At 40.9% G+C, this 13,022-nt stretch overlaps 1 protein-coding gene across 1 annotated transcript in view; it reads right to left on the bottom strand.

Annotated features, from left to right (window-relative positions):
- The window catches only part of ppfia2 (PTPRF interacting protein alpha 2), a 270,055-nt gene that overhangs the window by 239,254 nt on the left and 17,779 nt on the right, over positions 1 to 13,022 (bottom strand). The window lies entirely within an intron of this gene.

Below are 13,022 nucleotides of genomic sequence, written 5' to 3' on the forward strand. Positions count from 1 at the left end.
CAAGCATCTCTGTCAGAGCCATTACGGACACTTGATGCATACGATGTGTGCCAAGGGCCCATCCCTGCTTCTGTCAATGTGAAGAAGATTAAAGGGAGAGGAGAATTAAGGAAGGAAAGGAAAAACAAGGCTTTGGGGGTAAATTGAGCAGAAAAAAACGAGAAAGGCTTTAGTTTGTAAATCAACGCTTGCGAGACAGGAAAATTGGAAAACGCGCTGCCACTGTCTATCAGCGTGTGAGTATATTAGCCAAAAGACGGCCTCGTTTTCCAGTGTTATTTTATCAAACCCACGTGTGTAAAGACATGATTTTGTTATTTAAGATGCATTCTGAAGCTGATGAGCTGGTGAACTTGAGGAAAGAAGCCGTCATGACTGGTAAACTCCTGCGCGGCTCGCTCCTTCGCTTGTCTTTACACAGTTTCCTTCCTCTCTTCTCGCCACGCATCAACTGCACATCTAGCCTGCAGGCGGCGTGAACTGGGGCACAAACAATAACAGTAATCATGGAAAATCATGTGCTGCTCTGGCGGAGGAGACCAGCTGACTGGCTGACTGCTGGAGCCCACAGGGCCTCCTGTACAAGCAACAGAGGGAGACAGGGAGGGGGTGGAGGAAGGGAAGCAGCGAGAAGGAAGGAAGGAAGGAAGGAAGGAAGAAAAAAACATCAGAAAGCAAAGAGGAGAAGGATTCACCTCTCATCCCCTCTCCTCCACGAGCTTAGTCATCTTCGCTTCCACATTCTGCCCTTGTCAGGGAGTTTCACCATCTCTCCTCCCTCCACCCATCCTCTGCTCGCTCACCATCCACCCCCGCCGAGCTCCACAGAGTGGTACGCTCCATGACTACAAACACTCTTTGGATATATTGAAGCTTTAAGAAGGATGGGAGGACATGGCCGCGCGCCTTTGGCCAGACTCTTTGACGAATGGCCGTGTCATGTGTGATTAATAAACAGCGGGGTGGAGGGGTGGATCATTGACTTAAAGCAGGGTGCTAATGACCAGACACCAGAGCGTACACACTGCTTACATTCAGATAAATCCACCACCGCCCCCTAATTACTAATCTTTAAATGAAACTGTAATTGCCGTGTGAAATGAAAGCATGTTTCCGAGCTCTATCATCCTTTCTGCAGGAAAGACATTGTTGTAATTCGTCTGCAGAAGCCGCTATGATGGTCATGAATGAGCTAACCGCAGATCAATCGGCTGCCCTGTACAGTAATCTACTGCAGTCTTAGCTTTCATTACAACATCGGTGTGTGAGTGATCAATTGGCGGGTATCTCATTACCGTCTGGCTGGGAAGAGAAAGCACTCGGGTCAACGTCTGGGGAGCTCAGGCCGAGCTGCAGCAGGTCAAACCAGACAGATCTGAACATCCACAGCAGCCGACACATTCATTCATGATTTAATGTTATTATTTACTATTACATTTCTAAATCCAAATCTCAGCTAGGTGTGTCTACTTCTCCTCTGTCAAAGAAAGAACAATTGAATCTTGATCCTTTTCGGCTCCCTTAGAGACAAGATGGTGGCGAAAATGACAAAAACTAGGATTTAGTTTAAGATTGCAAAACTACTACTGTAGGTACATATAGACAAGATATAATATCAATCCATAGTTTTCAGAACTGAGAATTTTCTGTTATTTGACAAAACAATTATTGATTGAATTGAATTTTGTCAGTTATATGAGAAATATACTGTATCGCAATACTCACCATATTGCAAAATGTTTAAAATTGTAATAATATCGTATTGTGACTCAAGTATCGGGATAAAAAAAAAAAACACATGGAAATCTTGTTGTTGTTTTTTTTTTTTTTTTAACAATATGGGACCTTTAAATACCCATTTAGCCAATCCAGGATGGCAGAAAGTTACAAAATTTGGCTCCACACATTAAATAACAACCTAATAAATGTAATTATTTTGGCCAGTTCATCTCCTCCTCTAAGTCAGTACTTCTCAACCTTTTTGAGTCGCGACCCCCAATTTAACATGCATGTTGTCCCCGACCCCCGCTCACTGAACAGAATCTCACACGCACAGTTCAGATCACCCAAAAAAGACCCACCCACAAATTGACCACAAAATGATCAAAAAAGCCACAAAATGACCAAAAGAGACACAAAATGACCCGAAAAGACACAAAATGACCCAAAAAAGAAACAAAATGACCAAAAGACAAAATGACTAAAAAAAGACACAAAATTACCAAAAAAAGGAAACAAGACACAAATTGACCACAAAATGATCAAAAAAGACACAAAATGACCAAATAACACACAAAATGACAAAAAAAAACACACAAAATGACAAAAAAAGACATTAATTGACCAAAAAGACTAAAACACATTAACACATGAACACTTTAACACAGTGGAGACAGAGCTGACTTCCAAAATTACATTACATTACATTACATGTCATTTAGCAGACGCTTTTGTCCAAAGCGACTTACAATAAGTGCATTCAACCTGATGGTACTAGACATAGACCATAGGAATCGAGTAAGTACATAACTTTAAGAGCTAACTGTCATTGCTAAGGAGTGCTATATGTTAAAGAAGAAAAGAAGAGAAAAGAAGAAAATTTTTTTTTTTTTTTTTTTTTTTTTTTTTTTAATATATATATATCTGTTAGGTGACCATGACTTAACCGAGGTATTGTTGGAAGAGATAGGTCTTCAGCCTGCGGCGGAAGATGTACAGGCTGTCTGAGGTCCTGATGTCGGTGGGGAGCTCGTTCCACCATTTGGGAGCCAAGACAGAGAAAAGTCTGGAAGAGGTTTTGAGGCGAGTTGACCCACGCAAGGTGGGAGTCGCTAGCTGTTTGGCTGATGCAGAGCGGAGAGGACGGGCAGGGGTGTAGAGTTTGACAAGGTCCTGGATGTAAGTAGGACCTGAACCGTTAGCAGCAGAGTACGCCAGAGCTAGAGTCTTGAAGCGTATCCGCGCAGCCACTGGTAGCCAGTGGAGGGAGCGGAGGAGAGGTGTTGTGTGTGAAAATTTGGGAAGATTGAAGACCAATCGAGCAGCTGCATTCTGGATGAGTTGTAGAGGTCGGATGGCTTTGGCAGGCAGACCTGCCATGAGGGAGTTGCAGTAGTCCAGGCGTGAGATGACCAGTGCCTGGACCAGGACCTGAGCTGCCTTCTGGGTGAGAAACGGGCGGATTCTCCTGATGTTATGCAGCAAGAATCTGCAAGATCTGGTGGTGGCGGTGATGTTTGTTGAGAGGGACAGTTGGTTGTCAAGAGTTACGCCAAGGTTTTTGGCGGTTTCTGTGGAGGCAACCACTGTGTCCTGGACAGTGATGTGGAAGTCAGTGGTGGGAGAGCCTTTCCCTGGGAGGTAAAGTAGCTCAGTCTTTCCCAGGTTGAGTTTGAGGTGGTGCGAGGACATCCACTGGGAGATGTCGGCCAGACATGCAGAGATACGTGCTGCTGCACGTGTTTCAGACTGGGGAAATGAGAAGATTAGCTGGGTGTCGTCGGCATAGCTATGATAGGAGAAGCCATGCGAGTGGATGAGGGAGCCAAGGGAGTTGGTGTAAATCGAGAAGAGGAGCGGACCAAGGACCGAGCCTTGAGGGACCCCGGTGGTGAGTAGACAGGGTTCTGAAACAGAACCCCTCCAAGTTACACGGAAGGTGCGGTCCTTGAGATAGGATTTGAGCAGAGAGAGGGCGGAGCCAGATACTCCCAGGTGATGAAGGGTGGAGATGAGGATCTGGTGATCCACAGTGTCAAAAGCTGCAGAAAGGTCCAGTAGAACCACAACAGATGAGAGAGAGGCCGCCTTCGCCTTGTGAAGCTGTTCAGTCACAGCGAGAAGGGCAGTCTCTGTTGAGTGGCCCTTCTTGAAACCAGACTGGTGAGGGTCAAGGAGGTTGTTCCCATGCAGATAGGAGGACAGCTGATTGAAGATAGCCCGTTCCAGAGTTTTGGAGAGGAACGGCAGGAGAGAGACGGGTCTGTAATTGTCCACTAAGGATGGGTCGAGGGTGGATCTCTTTAGGAGAGGATTCACCCTCGCTTCCTTCAGAGAGTTAGGAAAGCAGCCAGTAGTCAAGGAAGTGTTGACAAGATGGGAGAGGAACGGGAGGAGATCAGGAGCAATAGACTGAAACAGGTGGGAGGGAATAGGATCCAGCTGACAAGTGGTAGGACGGGCAGAGGTTACAAGGCTGAGCACTTGAGGAGGAGACAGTGGAGTGAATGCTGAGAGGGAGGGAGACACTGATGGGGAGGGAGGAGAGGCAGGTTGTGAGACTGGATGGGTAAATGACGAGCGTATGTCCTCAATCTTCTTCAGGAAATGGTTGACAAAGTGGGTTGGTAGGAGGGAGGAGGTAGGAGGGGGAGTTGGAGGGACCAGGAGGTTTGTAAAGATGGAGTAGAGCTTCTTGGGGTTGGAGAATGAGGATTGGATTTTGGTCTGATAGAAAGAGCTTTTTTCGGCTGAGATTAAAGATGAGAAGGCAGCAAGAAGAGATTGGTAGTTGTGTAGGTCATCAGGGTGTTTAGTTTTCTGCCACTTCCGTTCTGCTGCCCGTAGGGGAGCTCTGGTGGCGCGCACAGAGTCCGACAGCCAAGGGGCAGGGGAGGACTTGCGCACTTTACGAGGAGTGAGAGGACAGAGTGAGTCAAGAGAGGAGGAGAGGGTGGCAAGGAGAGTGTCGGTTGCAGAGTTGGGCTGCAGAAGTGAGAATGAGTCCGATGAAGGGAGGGATGAGAGAACAGTTGAGGCCAGAGCAGGAGGAGAGAGAGAGCGAATGTTGCGGCGGACCAGTGCAGTATCTGTCGGTGAGGACAGACAGTCCGATCGGGAGAGTGGGAGAGAGAACTTGACAAAGTAGTGGTCAGAGACATGAAGTGGGGTTACAGAGAGATTGGTAGTCGAGCAATTCCTGGTGAAAATGAGATCGAGGAGGTTGCCAGCTTTGTGAGTAGGGGGTGATGAAGTGAGCAAGAGAGCGAAGGAGGAGAGTAGAAGTAGTAGGTCTGCTGACTTCTCGGGCTGGAGATGATTTGTCGACCCCCAGAAATCATCTCACGACCCCAATTGGGGTCCCGACCCCAAGGTTGAGAACAGCTGCTCTAAGTAACTCCGTCAAATCTGTGTTTGTTGAAGACGCCAGCGTGGTGCCAGCGACCACGACCAGCGGGAGCGGAGGCTGCTGCGGAGAACATCAGCAGCTTTCAGAGACCATGTTTGGCGAGTGTAAATAAACAGCATGGAGGCTCCTGTAGCCCCTCGGGGCCCTCGGAGTACAGTAACGCACAGCTGAGTGCTACGGGGAAACGCTGCTCGTCTGCCAGCTCCGCCTGCCTGTGTCACGATACGGGGGCGTTGGGGGATGGGCGGAGGGTCACATGTGCGTGCGGCGCTGGAGGCTCTGGGTTGTCTACACGCTCTACATGTCTTTCCCCATCTCTTTCTCTGAACTGAGTTTATCAAGCACTAGCGGGGAGTGTTTTTCTGTGAGCGAGTGACTCCAGATATACACAGTAGCAGAGGAAACAAGCCAGAAGAATGCGAGACACGGAAAAACACCAGGCTTTCAGATGACAGTGGTGCCCCTCATTTCCCACAGAGGCTTATGGTTAGAGGCAAGAACAAATTGCTCACCCTGTGCAACGAAACGCATGTTACATCAGCAGCAGTGATGCAGTTGAGGGTGAATCCATCGCTCTATTCGCTGAACAGATTTTACTACATTTTTAGGGTGACAGAAATACTCATGATTTATATAATCACACTAAACTGTGTCAAACTCAAGACGGTTAATGAGAATAATATCTCAGTTTTTCCACTTTTTTTGGATGTTTGACTTTAGACATTAACAGTATTTTGTTTTAGTGTTTTTATGGTTTGTTTTTATTTATTGTTTTTTAAATTGTTTTTTTTTAAAAGAAATGAAACTATTTATTTTAGTGTTTATTTCCTGTTTTATTTATTTTATTGTTCTTGTTTGCTTGTTAATGTACAGCGATTTGTTGAGGCTGTGGTTGTTTTTAAAGTGCTTTACAAATAAAGTTGAGTTGAGTTGAGTATGATAGGTACAGTACACAGAGAAGCAAGGTAACAATTATTCATATTTATTATTGATAAACCCTACTGCGGGTTTAAAAAAATATATTTTCTGTTAAAAAATTGCCAAAATTACACAACTTATCAAAGACAAAAACAGTCATTATTGTGGGACCATATGTGACCAACGCTTCTATCAGTAAAAGTAACAAAATCTAGGCTTAATAAAGATATATTTCAACAAAATGTCAAATTTGGTGAGAACAGTTTGCCCTAAGCAGATCCTGTAAAAAACATTAAATTCTGTGCTTCTCCACACACCTGGGAAGTCATGAGTGACTCGGCTGAGACCAGCAGTCACGTGACAAAAATTCAGTGAAACTTCAACTGAACTGAAGGCTGTTTACACGGACCAGAGAGGAGAGGACAAGAGACATTTTAAGAAAGTTAAGGGTCCCCATTGTTTACGGGGGTTTTTTTGGTTGTTTTTTTTTTCAATTTTGTTACATTTTGGGCAATATATAGATCACATTTTTTGTCAAATATTTATATAATGAATAGTGATAATTATGTGACAAATTAAACTTTTTTTATGATTTATGGCATTAAAAATGTGTTATACTGAACACAAAAAGTTATCTCTAAAAGGTTTTATTGTCTCTGATTGACAGGCAAAAGCCAATGAAATTTTACATACCGGTAGCATAACATAACTTGAAAAATTAAGCAAAATAGTTGCAGATCAATTTTGAGAATCCAGTGCAAATAGTAAATAGTATAGCATGTGGAATCCCCAGTTTTCCCCAATATTTGTAACTCTTCTAGGAAAAATATAGATCACATTTTTTCTTGCAAAATATTACAATAAATAGTGATAAAAAGTATGATTTATGGCATTGTAACTGTTATACTGAACAACATATACTGTTAAATTCTCCCTAAAATGTTTTATTATCTGACTAACAGCCTAAACCCAAAGCAGTAAATCTTAAAGATTAATAGGCAAGAACCAATGAAGTTTTGCATGGTTGCTTAAAAAATAACTTGTACAATAAAGCAAAATAGTTGCAGATTGATTTTGAGTATCCAATACTTCCACCAGTATGCAGTGGTCTGAAAACTTTATTCAATAAAACTCTTAACACATCCCATGGGGCCTCAAACCACAAGTAGGCAATTTTGTGTAAAATCTACAAGCTTTTGAAATCTACTCAACATATGAGTCAGTGATGGAGAAAAGAATGGTTATTATTTAGGAGTGGAACCCTTAACTGTAACTGAATATAAGAGACACTACAGCCACCTTTCAATCCTACAAAATAAAAGCATTTTAAGCATCAATATAATACCATGCAGCACTGGACAGTGGCACATATACAGTAATGGAAAAAAATTATTAGACCACCCTTTTTCTTCAATTTATTGTTCATTTTAATGCCTGGTACAACTAAAAGTACATTTGTTTGGACAAATATAATGATAACAACAAAAATAGCTCATAAGAGTTTAATTTGGGAGCTGATATTTAGCAATTTTCCATGGTTTTCATGATAATGATTTTGGTTATTATCAAGAAAACCATGGAAAATGGCTAGATATCAGCTCTTAAATTAAACTCTTATGAGCAATTTTTTTGTTGTTATCATTACATTTGTCCAAATAAATGTACCTTTAGTTGTGTCAGGCCTGTGGAGTCCATAAAAGCACCTGCACATGACTTCTTCATGACGTGACGACATAAAAATTAAGCAACATTGAGTCTTGCCATCAGCTTCCCTCTAAAGTTTTGGCTTGAAACTCCATACCAGATTTTTTTTGATGATGTTCAGCCAAGTAAAAACGGAGATGATGTCAAATATATTTAGTATAAAATATTGAACTAGATATTATCCTCATTTTACCAGTTATATGTTATATATGCAACCTGTATTCACATTTGCAATATTTAAAATTTTGTGTTGTGAAACATAATTTTCAAGATCAGATTTTATGTTTCCTTAGTTTCTTTTGAGTTCTAAATTTTGATCAAGTAAGTCAAAGTTAAAAATGAATTATTAGGACATATAGGTGAGGTTGCACTGGAAAAACTGATGCCAACATGGCATGGTAAAGATTTTTTTACAGATTTTTTTAACGGACATAATAGCCCAAGATTTCAGAGGGTTAAAATGAACAAGAACTTTTACATTTTAAGAAAGTTAAGGGTCCCCATTGTTTAGGTTTTTCTTTCTTTCAATTTTGTTACATTTTGGGCAATATATAGATCACATTTTTTGTCAAATATTTATATAATGAATAGTGATAATTATGTGACAAATTAAACTTTTTTTATGATTTATGACATCAAAAATGTGTTATACTGAACACAAAAAGTTATCTCTAAAAGGTTTTATTGTCTCTGATTGACAGGCAAAAGCCAATGAAGTTTTACATAGTTGCTTAAAAAAATAACTTGAAAAATTAAGCAAAATAGTTGCAGATCAATTTTGAGAATCCAGTGTAAATAGTAAATAGTATATTTATTTATTTATTTATTTATATATTTGTAACACTTCTAGGAAAAATATTTTTTAACAGACATAATAGCCGAAGATTTCAGAGAGTTAAAATGAACAAGAAATTGAAGAAAACAACAGTGGTCTAATCATTTTTTCCATGACTGTACAGCTAACGGTTGCTTCTGCCATTCCTCTGCTCTGCAACAAAATGTCCAGATGAAATGTGGAAAGAGAAGACGGGGGACAGTGGGGAAGGGACAGGGGCACTGCTGGATTGCTGTGCATGTAAATGGGGGCTGGGGGGGGGGTGTTGCCTGGGAGCGTCGAGCGGGGACGGCGGGTGTCACTCCGATCAGTCGAAAGTGTCATGACGAGTAGCGGAGCCGTGACCTCTGATGGGGAGAGGGGGGAAAAACAGAGGAGAAGAGGGAGACACGAGGCAAAGCGCAACATAACAGAAAAGGCAGTGACAGCAGAAACAGAAAGAGAGCCAGAGAGAGAGAGAGAGAGAAGGGGAAAGGGGGCAGAAGAAGAAGAAGAAGAAGAAGAACAAGAGGGAGGGAAGTTTGTGGTGGGCCAACGCCTAATCCTGCCAGCGCTCCAGGCTTCAGGAACAGAGGAGTGATATCAGTAAAGACACATTCACAGCCTGCCTATCGCCTAAATGAGGCCACTTCTGTCTGAAAAAAAGAAAAAGAGGAAGCTCTGCTGCTTCTCTTCTCATTCACCACCTCCTCTGCAACACAGAGTGGAGAAAGACCTGAAGGCTATCTATTGCCCTCTTTAAGAATCCCACTATCTGAACATTGTTCCACACTGCTGGTGCTTTTTAAATGTGCTGGAAAAATTACATCTGTATTAAAGAAGTGTCAGAAGTAGGGCTGGGCGATATGGACCAAAGTCATATCCCGATATATTTAGGCTGAATATCGATATACAATATACGGTCATGGAAAAAATTATTAGACCAACCTTTTTCTTCAATTTCTTGTTCATTTTAATGCCTGGTACAACTAAAAGTACATTTGTTTGGGCAAATATAATGATAACAACAAAAATAGCTCATAAGAGTTTAATTTAAGAGCTGATATCGAGCCATTTTCCATGGTTTTCTTGACCATGAACATTGGTTATTATCATGAAAACCATGGAAAATGTCTAGATATCAGCTCTTAAATTAAACTCTTATGAGCTATTTTTGTTGTTATCATTATATTTGTCCAAACAAATGTAACTTTAGTTATATCGGGCATTAAAATGAACAAGAAACTGAAGAAAACAAAAGGGTGGTCTGATATTTTTTCCATGACTGTATGCGATATGGTCTAATTCCATACAACATTTAAACATATAGATGTATTTTTTATGTTGATATATCGCCCAGCCCTAGTCAGAAGCTGTAAAATCGTTACAGCTAATCAAGAGCACACAACATTAATAACACTGCAGCACAAGGTTGATTCGTAAAAAAAAAGCCAATTTTTATTGTGAAAAATGCAGAAGCTCAACTGTTATCAGCTGCATATTAAACACAACAGGGCCACTTTTCCCTTCGCTAAATGCCTCGGTGTAATTACCAAGGTCTAACAAAGCTACTTCATAAACCGTATGAGTAATGTTGATATCACACAGGCCAATAAGACGCCATCAGATTAATTAATGGAATGGTTTGTGCCAGGACGTGGCGAGGAGGATCCCAATCGCGGGAATGACATCTAATTTAAAGCGGGTGCCAGGAAGAGCACCAGAACACTATGTCAGCTCTGTCATTACACAATGACAACCAATACATCACCACAGCGCCACCACAGAGCCTTTTTACTGCCGGTGGACATCAATGAAATTGTCTGATAATGGAAATGTTATTTCACTTTGGCAGCCCGGGATGCTTTGGAGCGTCGGGAATGTTTGGACAGGAGATTCAAATGTGCATTTCCAACAAAGATGAGAGGGAAGAGTGATGCTCTGTTCTCTTCAGTGTGTGAAATGTAGCATTTTGTAGTGCTTCCCTTCCCTTTTTTTTTTTGTCTTGTACTCTCAACTGTATATTATGTCCACTGTGGAGCTTCTGAGGAGGATAAAAAGCCCCGAGGCTAAAGGATGAGCTGGAAACCACATAACCCAGAGTTCAGACCTGCAGACTGAGACGAATCCGAGCTGAAAACCCAGCAGAGGCAGTCTCTAGCAAAGGCATATTTATAACATCTCGACACCAAAAGATCTGTTTCACAAGTCAAAACCAAGAGGTGTAAGTAGGTTAATTCAAATTATTCAAAAGGCCAAGAGGAGAAAGAAATATATTGAAATGTTTTTTTTCTGCCAGGATTAATTCAAAAAATAGGAAGTATCATTTTTAACACTTCAAACCTCTTTTGAGCTGTAATGTGAGATCACACCAAAGCTAATACAGACACAGCGTGTGCCTCGCTTGTGTCTCTGGAACCATGCGGATTACTGTGCTATCGAACAAAGTCCTCCTCTCCCCACCAGCACCAGCAAACCTCCAGAGTCTCCTGGAAGCAGAGTGGGGAGAGCGTGTGACTGGAATTACTGGCACACTTTTAGAAAAGTGCTAATCTCCCGCTTACTGTAGCGCTTATTACGAAAGACTTTTCACATGTTGCTACGGAAAAATGAACAAAACCACCATCGACAACAAAATGTCAAGCTCAGTATTTCCGTCACTGATTTGGCTGCAAACAAAGGTGAGGCTGCAGTGTCACACTGTTGACCCCACACTGGCTGGGATTTTAAATACTAACTACTTATCAGGATTAGGGTTGCAAAATTACAGGAATTTTCAAAGTTGGAAACATTATGGGAATAAATGGGAATAAACAGGGAATTTACTAAATTGAAGGTTGGCCCTTAACACACTGAAAAAATTGGAGTGACATTTACTTAAAAAAAGCTAGGCAAGTTTTTCCACACAGAAAGTGTTTGTAATCTTTACTCAAGCTGTTTCAAAGTAATATTTATTTAATAGAACCACTTTTTTTTAAATGAAAATACACAAGTACATTGCAGATTCACTGATGTCCCTCAATTACATTTTACTTGGAAATAACAACTAATTAAGCCAATGAACTGGTTTAGTGAATATTACTTGGAACGAATGATTCAATTTACATACAAAACTGAGGACACATAATAACAAACAATCATTAAGTAATGCACAACATGAAAAACTACTATTTTAAAGTAAAAGCACTGAATTCGTATTTCTTTGTGGAATATATTTAGATGACTGAAATAATAATTACAGGGCCAAAAAATCTTTTTTTTCAGCACAGGGAACTTTAATATAGTTGGAAAATATATTTTAGCATAATCTTGACTACAACATACAGATTTCATGCCAGTACACTTGAATATCTGCTATTCCTCAATCACATGCACACTGCTTACTGCAGGGCTGCTGAGGCCACGCCCCCTATTGAGGCCACGCCCCCTTCATGCACTGTGCATTCCTCCATCACATGTTCAATTCATATTCATGTTGAATGGGACTTTTTTTGGAGGGAGAGGGGCTCATTTTTTCTTTTTTGAATGGGTGGGGGTCAGGGGGGGATGAGTAATATTTCAGTCATCATTCATGTTTTTGTTGTTCAATGATATAATTGATTGTTCAATAAAGTAATTAAAACTTGATTAAGTTCTACTTACAAATAAATCTGTTGAAATGTCATGTTTTTTTTATTTTGAATATTTCCAAAATTCCCCATGGAAAGTTTCTGGGAATTTACCGGAAATGTTCCACCCCTTTGCAACCCTAATCAGGATTGTCTGAAATCTGACATTTGAGTTGGTCAAACACAGCACATCAAGTGTAGATTAGAAAAACAACAGCAATATACCATTTGGTGCATGCTTCATCCAAAATGCTTGAATACACCATCATCATGCAATGGGAGTCCAACTGGTACACAAGAGCAAAAAAATACAGAGAAGTTGTTGTGAGCATGTGAGTCATGTGGGAACTATTTTCTTAACCGAACTACGCCCGCCACGTTAGTCACTACTCACCTGAGCTACCTAGAGGTGGGCCATGGGGTGGGACTGGCTTCCTGGAATTTGATTGATTGATTGATATGAATGATTTTGGCACCATCTAGTTCCATTATATTCAGAAGGCAGACTTCTAAACAGCTGATATCTCACACTAAAAGAATCCACATTGATAAATAGCACTAAACGTAAGAGGACAATTTTTGAGTTTGGGGTTGGACTGTCCCTTTAAACTGATACCACACATTTAATTTCTAAAACTATTAAGTCTCTTGCATGATTTAATTTCGATTTAGCTATTTCATAGTCACTGAGTTGGATAATTTCCCAAACTAAAAGTACAGGACACACAATTTTGGTGCCATGTTCATTTACGAATAATTAACCGATGTGTTGCAAATAGCGAGTTGTAGTTCAACCAGTAAAAAGTGCTTTGTAAGAATTAAAATGAGAGCAAATGATACAACCACACAC

Source organism: Centropristis striata, chromosome 22 (assembly GCF_030273125.1).
Source record: "Centropristis striata isolate RG_2023a ecotype Rhode Island chromosome 22, C.striata_1.0, whole genome shotgun sequence".
In the NCBI taxonomy this organism is placed as follows: domain Eukaryota; kingdom Metazoa; phylum Chordata; class Actinopteri; order Perciformes; family Serranidae; genus Centropristis; species Centropristis striata.